The sequence below is a fragment of the Phalacrocorax aristotelis genome, chromosome 2, assembly GCF_949628215.1.
Source record: "Phalacrocorax aristotelis chromosome 2, bGulAri2.1, whole genome shotgun sequence".
NCBI lineage: Eukaryota > Metazoa > Chordata > Aves > Suliformes > Phalacrocoracidae > Phalacrocorax > Phalacrocorax aristotelis.
The window spans coordinates 113,517,980-113,535,538 of NC_134277.1; the positions used below are offsets into that span (position 1 = coordinate 113,517,980).

At 41.9% G+C, this 17,559-nt stretch overlaps 1 protein-coding gene across 34 annotated transcripts in view; it reads left to right on the top strand.

Annotated features, from left to right (window-relative positions):
* EPB41L3 (erythrocyte membrane protein band 4.1 like 3) overlaps positions 1-17,559 on the top strand; it is a 143,646-nt gene that overhangs the window by 59,408 nt on the left and 66,679 nt on the right. The gene's annotated exons all lie outside the window — the stretch shown is intronic.

Consider the following 17,559-nt stretch of genomic DNA (forward strand, 5'->3'; position numbering starts at 1 on the left):
CTGTTGTGCTCTGAAGTGAGATGTCTGGTTTTTCATTACATTTCTTCAGACAGTCTTTCCAAATCCTAATTCTTTCATTGCAGAGCTGCCATTTAAACTTTGGGCTTTGTAAGTGATGATAGTTATACAGTTCTTTCCAGTGTACTTTCCCTGCAAAATGTGGAAGAACTTGCAACTTTTATCCACCCATTTTCAAACCTTTGCACTCCACCTATTGGCACTGTAAAAATGCATTAGTTTAATTATTAAGATAATTCCGCTCGGCCATTTAATTTCCCTAGTAAAAGATGGTACAATTTGTAAGTGAATGGAAGGTTTTTAGACTAAAACCTGTAAGTGTAAGAGGCTTTGGTCCTAACCCGTGGTCTTGGAAATTGGAAAAAGAGCTTTTTAGGGACTACTTAGAAACAAATGATGGATATTGGTGCCATCTCTGAGTGTGGCAGCTGGAAAGTTTAATTATAGGCTGGAAAGTCAGTTAGGGATTAAGGGAAGTGTTAGCAGAAGGGGTGAATGTTAATGACAGCTGTTTGCCGAGGGTTCAGGGAAGCAAAGTACATATAGAACATAAATAAAGTGTAGGGCCAAACATATGCTGGCTTTGGACATTCAAAAATTCCAGGTCACTTGTTCCTTGACACGTGGACCTGGTTTGTATGAAATCATTTTAATGGGTCGCACACACAGAGGTGTGCGTAGAGTGGGGAAAAGTTCCTGCCTTTGTTTTCAAGCCTGCACCACGGGTGAGCTTGTGTTCACTGTTGGAAGACAGCATCTGGGCCAGGGATAAATATAAACCCTGAGAGAAGCATGCGCCTGCATCTGCATTAGGCGAGGGGCATTGGCCTGAAAGAAGGAGGTCCGTGCAACAAAACGTTCGGGGCTGACCTGACATTCGCGTGCTGTGCACTGGCTTTATTCTGGCCCCAAACAGCACGTGGCCTATGCCTGCTGAGACCTGCAAATTCAAACGAATTAGAAAACCCATGCCACTGAGTGTGGGGTTTGTAAGCATGCTGTAGCTCATGTTGCAAACCTGCACCGGTAGTTGGAAGGAAAATTCCAGATCCTTTTGCCTTTAAAAGTGTATACCTTGGGAAGTAGTTCTGCATCTGCTTAGGGTATCTGTAAGTCCTGCTGTGTAGGTCAGGCACCAGTGCTGAGACTAGTAGTGGTGTAAATTGTTAGGGCAGTTATAGCCAATATAGTGCGAAGGCTGAATCAGTTTTCCCTTTCTGTCATTCTTCTCAGGGCTCAGTTTAGTTTTTTCATTCAAGTACATTTGGTCAGGTCTGAAAATAGGTTTGTTTGGTTTTGGTGGTTTATTTTTTCCTTTCCGCTGTATGGCACAGGTTTTTTACTATATAATTTTTTTTTTTCGAATGAGGAGGAGTTGTGAGGGATGCATGCCAGACTTAAGCTTGCTAGGTGCATACATGACTTAACGAATCTGCTTTTTAACACATCACAGTAATTACGGGTCATTCTTTGAGAGGAGAAAGAATGACAGCAAGAGCTATCTTTTCGGGAAAAAAGAAAAAACAAAAAACCACAAAAAATTGCCCAAAACAACAACAAAAAAGAGCCCCAAACACCCAAAACCAACCAAAAAAACCCCAAACCCTAAAATGTCCAGCATTTTTGTTTTGAAGTGTCTAAACCAGATGTGCAATAGTGACTTGGTGGAGTTTCTATTCTTATGCCAAAGGGTAGTCTGGATTTATCCCTGTTGGGTGTGAGTTTTAAGATTGCCTTTTGTTCAGCTGCAGGAGTAGATGTCCTGTACCATACAGACTGCTGTGGCAGTGTGGAATGCTGCCCTGAGCATGAAAGGAATAAAGAGAATAATCTTCCCCATCAAGTCAAGCTAATCTGAACATGCAGCATTATTTATAATACATTTCATTGATTTGTAGCTGTACATTATCTTCCTTGACAATTAAAAACTTGTAGAACACAAAAATGTGTCTATTTTAATAACTGTCTGTCTTTAATAACTAACTGTCCCGTATGAGACCTCTGGCTGTTACAACATCAAGGTTGTTGCAAAAAGGTAATAATTCAGCCTATCCACACATAATTCAGTATTGCTGTCCATAATGAGTGTTTGGCTGCAGTATTATAGGGTAATACAGCCGGCTGCTTGAAAAATAACTGTGTGATCTTCATAACAAAAATTGGTAGCTTTTGGGTACTTGCCCATTTTGGTTACAACTAGAGCTGGTTGGTGATGGAGTGAAGGGGTTGGTTATCCCACTGATGGTGTTTTCTGTCCTTGTGAGCGTGGGCAAAGGGGGCTCAGGCAGCACCCAGCGCTGGGTGGGTGCCATGGCATACAGGGGCTGCCAGCTCCCTCTGTAGCCCAACTGCTTCCTGCTGAAGGATGAAGGCATTTGCACCTCTCATTCTTGGAGGACTTATGGTCCTTGGGAAGCTCTCTGGCAATGGAAAGAAAGCGCTTCATGTGGTATTTAAAATGCTGGAGAATTCACAGCAGGCATTTTTTCTTCTCTGAAGAGTGAGCAAAGGGAGAGGAAAAATTAAAATCCCTAATAAAATACGGCTCACTTTAGGGTTGGTGAAACTGCTTACTTGAACCTCTTTTACTTAAGGTTATGTCAGTTTAGGTCAAGCAATGTGCTGAAGTGCAGACGAAATAAGAAATAAAAAGAACCCTCATCTTCCTGAAGGCAGGATGCTTTTATGAGACCATAAAAGATTACAAATGGGGTGAAACAGGGAAGAGCCTCAAGTATGTGTGTTTTGGGAGTTTTGCCCGTCATTGTATGATTGCCTGTGAGTGTGCGTGCATGAGCAAGAGAAGAAAACCTTAACTTGCTCGGTCTGCAGGCTGCTGGGCTTTTCTGGATGGTTTTGGTTTGGTTTTTTCCCCAGTTGGTTCTTCCCACCCCCACCCCCCCCCAGCTTGGAAAACCCATTAATTACAGCAGTAATTCTGAGGCTTAGATGCAGTTCTGGGCACAAACACAAAGGACCCTGCCATGCTTCTGGTCTTATTTAGTACTAATGGATTGGACAAAAAACCCCATCTCAGAACCCCACCCTGAAATATTGCAAGCTGCTTTTCTTCTTAAGAACTCCTAAATATCCAAGTCCACACTTGCATCACTTAAGCCAGCTTGAACTAGCTTCTCTGCAAGTTTGCAGTCCTCTGAACGCCAGCCATTGTCTACCTACTGGTTTGAATGAAATGGTATCCTATATTGGCCTGTCAGCCCGTTCCTTGGCATCATGTCCCCATGGCATGTTTACTGTCAGTACCGGGGACATGAAGAGCAGATGTTCTCCTTAGTGGTGCAGCATAGGTGGGGGTCTTGTTCCCTCTTAAGAAAGGAATATCAAAACTGTTCTGAAAATACAGGTTAAAGGAATCGGCCTCAACCAGGTCTTTTGATTTTCCATTTTTCATTGGTGAGGCACAGCATGTAGTTCATTTCGTGAGTGTATTAAGATGCCCAAATTAACCTGAAATTGCAGTCTTTCCTCACCATTTAACTTTTGGTTCAGTAAAGGCTGAGGCAAACATTTGCCAGCATACCGAAAGGGACCTGACACTTCTGCTGCAAATAGCTTTTCCCCAAAAGCACTGCTTGTGTTGAAACAGCTTGGGTTCTGGCTTGCAGCCATGGGTTCACCTAAGCATATTACAAGAAGTGACAGGTAGACAGAAGTAATACATATTTTAATGTGCTTGACTCGGCTAGAGACCATAAAATGGGGTAGACTAGACTTTCTTTTCGTAGCAGATGTGAGCTTGCTCCCAATTTATTAATAAGTTACGACACTGCCAGCACTGCCACTCAAGTCACCTTAATGGCCCTGAGACTCCTGAAAGTGGACAAGAATGTCAAGTTCCTACTTGTTTTCAAAGATGTTCCCAGCTGCTGTGAAACCACTCGGGAAAACGTGCTGAGGGCTCGGCCCAGACAAATTGCTAATGCCCCTAACACCTGCCAGGGACTGAGGTGACTGTTTCTGGAGTGGGTATTTCAGCAGTGGATGGAAGCTGTAAGTGAAATTGGAAATGTTTCCAATTGGTACTCCCTAATATTTTAATAAACAAGAGACTATCATGACTTGAAGGTACTTCAGCTACAGGGAGACACAGTTGTTCTAATATAAATCTTGTACATTCTGTCACTGAAACTAGATCTTGTACATTAATAAATACTTTGCTTGTTTGAATGATACTCAGCACAAGAGAAGGAACTTTTTAAATATAAAATGAAAAAACCCAAACAATATCTACCTTAGTAGTTCTTTTTTTAAAAAACTTTCTATTTAATATAATGTAGTTAAGATGATAGTTTTCCTTCCCTTGAGAGATCTTTAGGCAGGAGTTTGGAGAAAACAGTGTGGGACTATGAGCAGATCAAAGGTTAAAACTAAGTTGGTGTCATAATATGGTGAAAATATTGAACTGTTTACTACCAGGAGGTATAAAGAGGAGTATTGTTTTCAGACATAAAGCCGTCCTTGCAATCTGTTCAGAACAAATAAGCGCAGTTGATCTTCAGCTGAATGTAGGATTTGGATGCTATTGCTCAGGAAGGAGGTGGACGGATGGGAAAGTGAACAGAGTAGAGAGGAAAGAGCCTGAGAGGGGACTAAAAATAGGACTTGCCAGAAGAGGCAGAGGAGAGAGTGGTCTGAGGGGCGAACGGCAGCCGTCTGCAAGCTGCAGAGCCATGTTACGCATCCACTGTCGTCAGGGTGAGGAGGAGTGTACCTACATTTCAAGTAGGAAGAATTAGGTCAGACATTTGGGAAAATTTTCCTAAACAGCAAGACTAGGGAATCAATGGAATAAACGGCCTGTGGGGAACATGGAAACATCAGCATTGTGGGATTTTAGCAACAAGAGACATAAATATGTACCAGGTAGAGTTTAGGCAAGGGGGGCTGGGAAGGGGACCATGAATCACTGATGTAGGTATGCAAGAAACTTTGAAACGATGGGCCCCCCTAATTAAGATCCAGCATGTATCTGATGTGCTTGTTTTGTTGGTGGCGCTTTTGGCATACTTGAATGGCTGTATCTCTCCAAAAAAAGTTTTGTGGCTGCTGCTGTAGGGATAATTAATGCTATGCTAGAGCTGGGGGAAGGATTTCTTGCTTCTTTGCAAACCTTTAAAAAAAATTTATTTCCTAAGGGTAAGGTTTCTGTGGTGCCGGCTGTGGTGAAACACATGCATATAGCGAAGGCGATGGAGAGCAGGGTGGGTTGGACCGCAGCTGCAGGGTACTGCTTCCCCAGGGCATTCATGACATCCAGGGAGGGGGTGGATTACTTCATTCATTTTTGAGTTCAGATGTAATGGCCATGTGAATATTGGCATGGAGGTTTCTGTCCCCACAGAAAACAGACTGCAGAGTGAACAGAAGAGGAAGGAGAAGTGAAATGCAACTCTGTCATTTACCTAGCATCAGCCATAGCCACTAGAAGAAATTTTTTGTTGTTGAACCACAATTTATGATGTAGGGAGTAATTCTCTGTATTTTCTGCATATTTATTAGCTCCTGAGAAGGTTGAATTTTGCACTAAGATATCAAAATTGTTTGCAAAGTTGAACTTTGAAATTATAAATGCCTTCTTGGGCAAATCTTTCCAGTAAGGAGAGAGACAGTTACCTTTTTGTTTTCCCCCACACATCCATGTAATGTAGAATATAAATAAGTTGAATTTTACACACTGTGATCTGAAGGGTACTGAAAGAAATGGATTAGCATAAAATAATTGGGAGATATAGCACACAGTGGTCCCTTGGCACATGCCCAGAGAGTCTTGCATTGGGTCCTGCACGATGTCAGGAGGAAGGATGGAGAAAGTCACTCTCTGTGAACCTGTTTCACTGATTTGGACGCTTCCCTGCTTAGCACATGAGGCAAGTTTGAAACTCAGCACACCAAACGGGGTCTGGTATCAATGTCTTTCACTTCATTTCTGAATTGTAGGATTCTCCCTTAAATTAAGGTAGATCATTTGGGTTGTTTAATAGCTACCAAATTACTGGTTTGTAGCCCTAAAAACACACTGTCAAACATTTAGCCGAGCTATGTATAAGGAAAAGTATGTGAGGAAGGAAATACTTCAGGTTGTAAAGTCATTCATTCCTCAGTTAGGAAACAGCAGCATGTAGCTTAATTACCTTTGTTTCTGCTTCAAAATCATCAACTTGATACAGAATAGATTTTTTTTCAAATGCTCGATTACTGTTGAGTAATCTAGAATGGTTTACATTACGTACCTTATTTACTTTCTTTTTTGAATCCCCAGTGATTTAAAAGCTACAAAGAGCATTTCTTCCTCTTTCTGCTGCAAGAGTTTGATTATTCCTCCTTATTCTCACTTTTGTGGTTAAGCTGTGTCACTGCCACTTTCTACTTTCTTATTCTTCTCCTCCTCCCTCCCCCCTCCCCGCTGCAAGAGTTTGTCCATTCTCTGTTACTCTCATTTTTGTGATTAAGCTGCGTTAGTGCCACTTCTTACCTTATTCTCTCCTCCTCCCTTCCTCTCCCATTTTTTTTTTTCTGACCATTATCTTGCAGGGGCACTTCAAGCCACCTGGATGTCCCCATTGCCTCAGCTCCTCTTCTTTCTGAGCTTCTGTCACTTCTGTGTGTCTTAAGACCAAGGTAGTTATACACAATGAGGAGGAGTTGCCAGATCTGGTGAAATCCAGCTTCAGAGACAGCATAATCCAGTATAATACTGGGTCAGGAGTATATAATGTAACTATTGTATAGCTGTATGTACAGCATTTCAGGGTTTAATGTGTAAAAAGGGTTAGACCCTCTTTGAAGAGGGTCATCTTTGTCAAGCTGTATTGGATGCTGGTCTTCAAGTACTCATAGTTTAGTGTAGCTGCAAAGATGGTGAAAGGTTTTGGCTTTATTGGGATACTACGTGAAGATACAGAAAGCTTGCTCTTAATTCCTTCTAGGGCTCATCAGGCAAAGGACCTTCAGGACTTGACTACTATGCATTGGGACAACATGTGCACAAGCTTCCCATGCTTTGAAAACACGGAACTAAAACGGTCCTAGAATGCGTAACTAAAGTGTAACTGAAGCTGGGAGAGATCCTGCTTGCTCGGTGATTTTAAGTGAGATTGCTCTACTCTGCAGCTTCCTGGACCCGACGTAAATATTCTTGTTGTCCGTGCGTTCCCACTCTGACCAATTCGTTCCTAGAAGTCCCTGCTCCCACACCATCTGTAGGTCCTGGTTTGCATCCAACACATTATTTAACAGCTGGTGGCTCTGAGGCGTCAGGGCCAACTGCTAGTATGTGCACTTGAGTTTTGGGGGGGATATGTTGAACTGCGTTTTCAGAGCTGGCAGTTCCTCCTGGTTGAGGGTCTGATGTGCTGTTGTCTGCATAGGGCTGGGAGGATGGTTTTGGAGTGACAGTGTAACCTGGAATCGGGGTGTCACGGGCTAGCTGCTAGTGCCAAATGAATGGTATTTTTGTAACTGTAGCAGGTAATTAAAGCGCTGGGGAGCACAGGGATCCCAGAAGAGTTTTAAGTATAAAAAAGCTGGCTGGCTGATACCATGGATTTGGTTGCTTAGACTTACAAGATTTTAACTTGTCTGGGGAGCCGGTGGATTCCTGATGTGGTGCTCCAAACTCAAAAGTCTATTACTTGATATTGCAGGGTGTGTTTTACATTCAAAACTGACATGAATGCCCAGGAGGTTAAAATCTAAATATGAAATGAGTAATGTATTTCAGAAAAACAAAGACTATTATAACTGAACATGCTGTGATGCCTCATTATGTAGCCTTACTGCATCAGACATGTTTAATGCCTTTAGAAGTTGAAAACTGGGATGTAAAAACTAGTATGATATTTGCAGGGGTGGGGGGGTGGTGGGGGAAGGACAGATGGGACCAAACAAAAGAAAAAAAAAAACCCAAAAACAAAAAAGAGGAAGATGAAGTAGGAGCGCTTTCATCCCCAGGCCTCAGCATGATCGCTCTCCTCGCACAGAGCTGCCTTTATTTAACTAGGACCCAGTATGGATTCAGGGGTGGTTCCGCTGCTTTTTTCGCTGCCTGTGACTTCCTTCCTTTTGTGTCAGCCTGAGTTTGAAGTTTTCCCAATTATTTTAATCTGACGTTCAAGAAAATGGGCAGCTCCCCAGTGATGGAGAGCGGGCACTGGCCTGGGACGCCATGGGGGAAGCCATCGCTCAAGCGCCCTGTCTTGCATGACCCATGTTGGACAGTGCCTTCAAGAAGAAATGATTGATGACTGAGCCCTGTAAAAAAATTTTTTTAAAGGTTCAGTTCTTGGCAGGTTTATGGAAAAAACTGAGGCCGGCTGAAGCTGAGAATGCTTCAGGGCAGCAGCATGTGCGGGCCGATTCTGGGGCTGGGAGCTGGGAGCAGAGCTCTTGGCCACCATGCTAATGTGTGTCTTGCTGGGATGGGGCAGCAGCGGAGGATTGAAACGGCAGTGGCTCTCTGGAAGAGGCAGTAGCCAGCTGACTGCAAACCATCCGTCTTCTCTGCCCCAAATGCTTCCTTTTTTCCATCTCTGAACCACACTGGATTGGAGAAAAGGCTACAAAGGTGTAAAAAAGAATCAACCCAAAACCATAAGAGTGGGGGGAAGTTTCCATTCACTGCAAAAGCAAAGAAAATTTTAATATTACTTCATTTTTTGCAAGTAATAGGCTGTGGAAGGTTTCATTCATCAGTCCTTTGTGACTTTGTCAAGGGCCACTTAGTAAAATAAGGCAAAAAAACAACTGGTTTTTTTGTTCCGAATTCTGGTTAGTAAGATGTCGAGGAAATCAGAAAAGCAGTGTTGATATTTTAAATTATGGTTCATATTTTTTATTTTACTTTGTAGGCTTTTACATCACCTGAGCTGGAAAGAAAAATGTCTTGGGAGGGAGGGAGTAGGAAGCCCTTGGAAGAGATAGGCTTAGTGGTCTGATCTGTGCCTTGCCCCTCTGATTCCCTTGTTTCTGTGAGGTTAGGCAGGTCACCAGCTTGGGAGCACTGGAGCACAGCCTATTTAGGTAGGGTATGAAACAGAAAATATTGTTCACAGGTGTTACAGTATTTTGGCCTGAGGGTAGTGTGGTAATGTAGCACACCTGCCATGTGTCAGCAACTCATATGACTTTTTTTTTAATTTTGAATTTATTCTATTTTCTGCTCAATATAAGAGAATATGAACTCCAACAATCTGATGCCTGAAACACGCTCAGCCTCTGTATCATTAAATACAACTTTTAAATAGTGAATGATGCGCAAGGGGCCACACATGAACGTTTGGCTCCAGAGCAATTCAGACAGGTCAAAACCTCACATAAATGTAACCCAAGTACTCAAAGTCACTTGCCTGCAGAAAATCAGGGTGTGCCATTGAGGGCTCGCTCTTCCCTTTTTAGTTGCTTAATGAAATATTTATCGATCAGCTGTAATCACAACACAGCACTACAGGCAGCGTGGCTGCATTTTCTTTCGCCTGGATTTATTTTAACTGAAATGAGGAAAGGGTGAAGTTGGAGGTGTTGCTATGCAATTTTCTCATGACCAGCATCTGTGGGATGCTGCTGTGGTCTCTATTACTGGTTCCTTTCATTTCCTCCTCCTCCTCCTCCTCCTCACATCTGCGTCCCCCCTGTAATTCCCCATTGTTTCTCAGCAGACTGACTTACTGAGTTATTTGTGTATTATTTCTGTGCCACCTTACCTTCCTGCAATCACAGTACTTGTGCAGATTGAAGCTTTTTGGTAGGAGGACACTTCGCAGAAGTCTGTTACAAGCAGGAGTTCTCCTTCTTACCTTTTGGGGTTTTTTTTTGGTGTTGTGTTTGATGTTTTGGGTTTGAGGGGAGCGGGGTTTGTTTATTTCTTTGTTTTCTTTTTAAATGAATGAAATAGTCGTCAGGCTTAGGTTTAATCACTGTGCTCTTCTACAGTTACACCCAGCACTCCCAGGCATGTGTGTGCATTTGCCAGCTTGTGCATGCAGTTTCTCCTAGATGGGAGCTGCGGTGTGAGCGGCGGGCAGTGGCCCTGACCCTGCTTTTGGAGATGAATCCTGGCACGGGGGATGAGGGGGGCAGAGCCAGCCCCCGCTCTGGGTGCAAGAAAGGTGCAACAGGAACTGCACCCTGTGTCTGGAGCCCTGTACAGAGAGTTTGGTGGGAGAATGCAGTTCCCTTCTTCCTCTGGGTAAATCCACATCTGCCCGTGGGGAAACTGCTTGGATCAGCAGGGCAGGAAAAAACAGCCCGAACGGGTTATGGTGGCCTGGTTTTTCTTGTCCTGTTTGGAAATTAGGGTAGCCTTGGGGTGCTTTAGGTGATACGACCTCCAAAAGGTGATCTGGTATCTTCAGGGAACCTGGTCAGTCATACTCTTCATAAACCTTGCGTGCAGGAGGGGCAACAGAAATTGCAATGCTTCTGGGTTTTATTGCTGTGGGAAGCCACCTATCAAGAGGGCAAAACAGACCCGGGTAATTTTACTGAGTCATAGAAATGAAAGGTAAACAGGAAATAAAAATGTTATCCTGTGCATCCAGATGCTCTGAAGCAGAAGCAAATACATGCATTTTGTGAATTCAGAGTTGCCAACCCAAGTGGCAAAATTGACAACATTTTCATTGCGTATGCTTTATAAAGTTGCAGAGTGTTTTGCTGCTGCTGTTTAACTGTACATAAGTCTCCTGTGATGACTCCACACCACTATAGATAACCTCTTCTTGACTGTCATAGCTGATATACCATGTACTCTAAATCCCACTTGATGCCAGTCAAGTTCTTGCTCCACTGTTAGCAAGTGCTTGATTACTTTCTGTTTGCAAGAAGCTTGTGTGTATTGCAAGGCTCTTATCAGCTCCCCTCTCTATTCACTTTCCCAGAGTAAACAAATTCAGCTCCTAAACCTTTTTCCACTGGTCATGTTTTCTAAACCTATTATCATTCTTCTTACTCTCTTCTTGACACTTTTTAATGCATATTTTTCAAAAAATATCAATCCCAAACTGAAATATAGTATGCTGTACTCTTCTCCCTGGTGCTGCAGAAGGCAGAACAGCTCCAGCACCATGTCCTAGGCTGAAATTTGTCTTGCTTTCATGTGTCACTTCAGACTCTCGTGCTGCCTCATTCCTGTTGCCTAACCCATAGCTTCCCCATCACTTTTCACTTCTGAGGTCCTCACTCCTGTTGCTGTTACCTTTATGGGAATATAGTTAGATTCAGCGTATATATGGTTTTCTGTCAGACTGCTTTTCTCTTCTCTAAGTCTGGAGAGGATGCCAGCAGCGTGCCCCAGCCTCCCCAGCGTGATGCTGAGCATGGATCGGGTACTCTCCCTTCCTTCACTGATGCTCAAAGGGCTGTGGTTCCTCAAATTGACAGGTTGTCATCGTGCTACTGATGACTGTTGGTAGGCTAGGGTTTGGGGTTTTTTTTAATCGCTTGTATACCTTTTTTCTTCTTTTTTTTTTTCTTTTAAATAATTTAAACTGTTTCTGTGCTTCACTCATGAAAAAGTCATGTGGGACTGTTTTAAAAGCCTGTCTAACGATAGGCTCGGTCGTCTGTACCACTTTCTTCTTATCAGCTGGGACAGATGCCCTGTCAAGGAGAGTGAGAGACACATTACACTAGTTTGACATGACTTTCTGATACGTTCATGTTGACTGTTTTAGGTTCTTTTGTTTGTTTCTAGTTTTATTATTTTTACAGGATTAGAAATCTTTTAGCAGTGGGATCCAGTAACTTCTCTGGTATTTAAAAGTACACTGTAATTTCTAGCTTTTCCATCCCTGCTTTCCTCTGTAAGATCAGGTGCTGTGTTGGGTCTTTTCATTTCTTATAGACGTTACCTGGCCTCTCTGGCATCTGCAAGGCAACGCTGAATGGTGCAGGGATGATTGCTGGTAGTTCTCCAAGCATTGTAGGGACATTTCCAGTGGTTCCTGCTAACGTGAAACCACCTGTCTTACTCGTGTGCTTGCTCTGTTCTTCCCTTACTCCATCCAGCCTGCACTTGCACATTCTGCACATCAGGTGGAAGATGCCCCAAGTATCTGGTCCCAGCCAGGTGCTGTGAAATGAAGCATTGAATAATTCAGCCTTTCCTGTGTTCAGTAACAGGGCTAATTTTCCTTCTAATGCATTTATAGACTCTCTTTTCATTGTTTGCTGCATCTCTTGCTGATTGTAAGTCACATCGCATCCTAGTCTTCATTTCTCCTTTTAGGTTGGTGTTGGTCTTTTGCGTTCATCCCTGAGTCATGTGTCCTGGGTTGTGATGTGATGAATGACCCCTTTTTGATATATTCCCCACCCCCGTCATTTAAAAGCTCCTGCTGCTTCCCATCCCCACCCTTGCTAGGCAGAGGATAATCTCTCCAGCAGCACTCAGCTGCATTTGCTTTCAGTGGTGGTGCTAGAGAGGTGCGTGCATGCCTGGGGCAGGGGGAGGTTTGGGTCCTTATGGGCAATTCAAGCCTGCCATTGCCTTTTTTCCCCCTCTGAAGGGTGTGTCTGTTGGTTTCATGGTATCTGGTCTGGATTACACGACTCCTTCCTCAGATGTTTCCTCTGTTTTTCCTTCTTTCATCTTCATGGAGAAAATTTAAAAAAATCTGTATCATGCACCTTCCTAGGAGGCCAAACAAATATTTTAGCTCATGCTTTGTGTCGCAACACCTCCAACCAGCCTTTTTTTATTATTGCTTATTAACACCTCCCTGTCCTCCCTGAAGTCTCTCTCCTGCTCCTATGTTTGGGGCCACGGTTTGTGCCACCAGATCTGTTAAGTCATTTAACCCGTGGCGTGCTGTGCTGTCACAATTGCAGCTTATCATGAAGCTTAGCACCTTTCTTTATCGGTTTTCCTCTTGTCTCCCTTGTAATTACATTTTTGACTTTCTTTTAGTGTTTTTTCCATGTGCCGGTTCTAATGTGTTTGTGTTTGTTATATGTATATGTTTAAGGCGCAATGCTAAACTCTCAGTATAGCCAGTGTGTGTGTGAGTTAAAGTATAAGGGTTGCACTTGCAGGGCTGGAGCCTCACAGCTGCGTTAGGCAGATGGGGTGTCCACCAATGCCCGAAGGAGGGCTGCTGCTTCCCCCTCCCCATGCTGGGGAGGTTCAGCCCTCCCAGCTGAGCCACCCACCCCGCAAAACTACACTGGTGCTGGCATGAGAGAGGTGACAGGAGTGTGTGGTTTGTCAGGGGTGTCCAGTTACCGTTTTTGTGGTTATTTCCCACCTGCATCTCTTCAGGCCGCAGCTCTGCAGTTGCTTCAGCTTGTTGACATCCGCTGGAGAAACTGTAATGCTGAGGAGAGGCCTCCTCTGTAAGGCCTCCAATTGCTGCTGGCGCCGGAGGATGGTGATGAGTAAAGAAAGAGTTGCTCTTAACTCCTGGTGAAGTGCCACAGGGTTCCTGCCTCTCGCCTCTCCTGGGGACCCTATATTAGGCTTTTGAGGCTTAGGTGCCTCCTGCATGTGAGGGCAAAACTCACCTAAATTAAAGAGGATCAACAAAAAATGGTTGTTTTCCTAATAAGGAACCCAGCTGGAATGAAGTGAGCTGAGACTCCAAGCAGTTTGATGAAAACAGTTTATATTTCAACCTTAGAAGTCGGTGTTCTGGCATGTATTCTTTTCTTGAAACATGTATTGACATTTCTGTTACTGTTTATAGCAGCAATATTGTTCTCCATATGCTCTTCTCATCAGCATCTCATCGTTATTGGATAAATATGTATCTCATTATGTGGACCATTAGTTTTGAAGTATGGAACCATTTTGTTACATAACTTCCAAATTTGGACCTTTGCAATGATTTATAACAATCTTCAGAAATTATTGTAATTCAAGGAGAACTTTCCACAAAGAGAATTAATTAGATCAAAGAAGCATTTAAATGTAAATCATCAATCTGTGCATTACAGGAAATAGTTACTGGCTATGTATAGTTCATTTAATTATACTTGGCTCAATTTTGTTTTCTCATTACATCACAATTTATTTAGAATTAATTTGCAATTTCTTCTGCAATGTGATTTCCGTTTGCTTAATATAGCAGACATTTTCACTAGAATGTATTTATATATAAATAAAGGTTTATTAATGACTGCTGGGTTAATTAAACTGTGGCTTCTGCTGTCAATTAGCTGTGGATTTTGTTGCTCAGTAGATGCGTCCCAGAAGGTCTGTGCTCTGAGAATGCAAGGCAAAGAGTCAAATAACTTGTTGAATGTATGAATGTATACAGTAGATAGTGACTGTCACTTGCTGCGACCGTCTCCCAAGCTGCAATATGTTGGTAGCTGTAGGTTACAAGGACTAGGCATGCTGGAAGGTTTTAGGATGTAGGCTTTGCACGAGTGGTTTGCAGGTTTTGCAGTCCATATGTAATGTCTTTGTATAGTGTAAGGGTATGAAGAGAGTTCTGTGACTTGATCTAATACAATTTATTTTAAAATATGTCATGTAGGTTTTTTGAAGTTGTTTTTGATACCTTGATAGTATATTAATGTTTATCTTCCCTTAATTATTCTTCTGCAGCATTCTCAAACACTTATATTTTAAACATTTACACTGCTGAAAGTACATAGTTTTTAACTTAGTTTTTAAGTAGTACATTCAAATAAGCTAGTTCTTGGCCTTTTTTTCCCCTTTACTCAAAAGACTTGATTTTCATTCTGGTTGAATTCTGTAGCCAAATTGACTTTAGCCTTAGACTATCCAGTATTAGCAGCATCTGTGTTAAGTTTGGACTCAGCTAATCTCTTGGAATCGTTGAATATTTGGTCGTAAGCCAAAACTTAGCTATCCAAGAGCACATCTGGTTTGCATAGTATTACCTCATTTGTATAAAGTAATGCTCTTAGTTTCTTTTCATTAGTTTGTTTTCTGTTTGCTGGAAGGGAATTTGATATGGGGTTGGGCTGGCAACAGGAAAAGTTTAAGGAACTTCAGTGATTTCTTTCTTCCTGTACTGAAATTCGCATTAGAAGTCATGATTTGGTACGGAGCCAGGATTAGTAAATGAACTAATAAAATGAGAATAAGAAAATCTCAGCCAATTATATGTTTGACAAATGTGTAGACACTATTCTGTCAGGTTCACTGCATCCAAACAAAGGTAAAGTGATACTGACGTTGTTAAATTTCTTAAGATAATGGTTATTTTCCCAATAAGTGAAACCACTGCTTCCTAGGAGGATTGTTCTGCCTTTTATAAAACATGAAGTGCTTTCAAAGTTCTTTTGGATAAGCAGCTGTTTGCTGAGGAAGTCAAAACAACCTATTTGTTTGCACTGAGATGAATGTTGTTTTTCTCTCTTGTAATGTAGGTATTTTCAACCTGCACTAGGTGGAATGAGATGAATCTTAGCAATACAGTCATCTGAGGAGTTTGTAAGAAATTGGATTCAAAATGTGTTTGCTTTGCTTCTATTTTCATCTGTAAGATAACAGCATGAAATCAATAGTATTTTGTTCTCGGTATTTGTTATTAAACATATTAGTATGCGTAGGGAAATAAAGACGACATTTGGAAGTGGGTAACCTTGGGTTAATTAAATCCATCTGCTGTCTGACTAATGACAGGAATATTGTATCCAGGGAATCTCTTGTGTTAAAAGATTTGATAACGCACAAAAAGTTTTCTAACAAAGCACTCTCAGAGCGAGCAAGGACTCGTGTAACTGGAGAGAAAACCAGTCCCAGAGAGTAATTCACAGTACTGTAAGGCTCTGCTTCATGTGGAAGTGTCCCAGAGGAAGTTAAGAACCACATTTGTTTTTCCTTGAGATGCAAAATTGTAACTGGCAAGAAAAGTAAAACTTATTTTCAGTTTGTGCTACGTGAAGTTGAGCTTTATGGGGCTAATTTAATGGCTATGCTTCCATGCTCACAAAAAGCCAGAGTACAAATGGTGGTTAGAAAAAGAAGCTGTAGAGGTTGCAAATATGAGCTTCCAGAGATGCAGTGATGGCAGCTGAAGGAAGACAGACTTTGATTTGTATTGACAGGCAATCTGATCCTATATGGATTAATGCCTCAAGATACTGGGGTTGATTGTGTTTCAAGACAGCAGGTATCATAGCTGCTTTCTATTTCGCTGCTCTCTGAGTGATATCAAGAGGAAAAAAAAGACTTTGTACAAGAACTTCCATGTGTAACACTTCATATTGATCATCTATGATGTTTGGAGTTGTTTCATTAACGATTTGATAGCTGAAAGTTAGGTGTCTGTTACTTGCTAATTCATAGCTTCTGGAAAAGAAAAACGCATAGTTTGTTTTTATTGAATTATTTGATTAATTTGCATTTAATATCTTAATACACTTGTACAAAACATGGTTTGAGAGTAGGGGGAAAAAACTTGTGAATTTAGTGGAGACCTGGCTGCTTTTTAAGCAAGGCAACTGTAATAGCATCAGGTGAAGAATAGTTTATTCCATATTGATCTGGATCTGGCAGATGGGCAAAACAAAACTCTGAGAGATTAACATTGCTCTGCAATTTAATTTTTACAGTGTACAAAACAGAGTGGCTTAATAGAATTGAAAAGGGAGGATGGGTTGGTTTGTTCTACATCAGAGAAACTTGTTTGGGCTTCCTTCATAGCGAGTCGGGTGAACTCGTGCTAGTATGTGATTTATCTCGGCTTAAAGCAGGCATCTAAAATAGGTCAAATGAATCGCGCTCTGAAACGTCTGGTTTTCTCCTTTGCATTTAAAGTGACCGTCTCAGATGTGGACGTCTGAAGTTTGAATGGCTTTCTGATTGTCACATTTTAAAAGGCATGAGTTCATTATTGCTTTTGTAGATGATAAAGACAATTTGTTAAACAATACATTTTAAAAGGTATTTTGATATGACTGTGCCAGTTTGAGTGCAGGAATTTATGATGTATTCCTAAACAAGTGTGTCACACGTTAGTACTTTGAAAATGTGGCCTGAAGGGTAAATCTGCCGTGTATGCTTTCTAGTTCTGCTTCTCTCTCGTGCTGTTTTGGCATGCAGGAGGTAGATAGGAACATGCACCCCTGTCCTCACACGCAGTGTAAAAACTGAGCACAGGCTGAATGCTGGGCTCTTGCTTGCTGTACAGAGACATGTATTCACTGGAGGACTTAGCCTTGAAAGTGCAGAATACGTAAATGAGTTTGAAAGTGGTAACTGGCCTTATTTAAAACATTTTCTGACAAGCAATCTAGCTTATTAAACATTTAAGTAAAAAAAAAAGGCCTGTACTTTTTTGTGATCTTTAATAAACCTGTTTCTCCTAGTAAACATTGCCGTATATGTTAAGAGTTGATAGTGACTTTCCAGCAGATAAAATAGCAGATGTATATTCTGTGGAACTACTTATAATTACATAGTAGCTATCATTACCAGGTTAAAGAAATCATGGCCTGATGATGAACAGAAATAGATTGCAGCAGACTGGATTGGTTTTGAGTTCCTTAAAAGCAAAATGCTCAAGGAGAAGGCCGTGAGGACTAAGAGCGTACGAGTAACAACCGTAA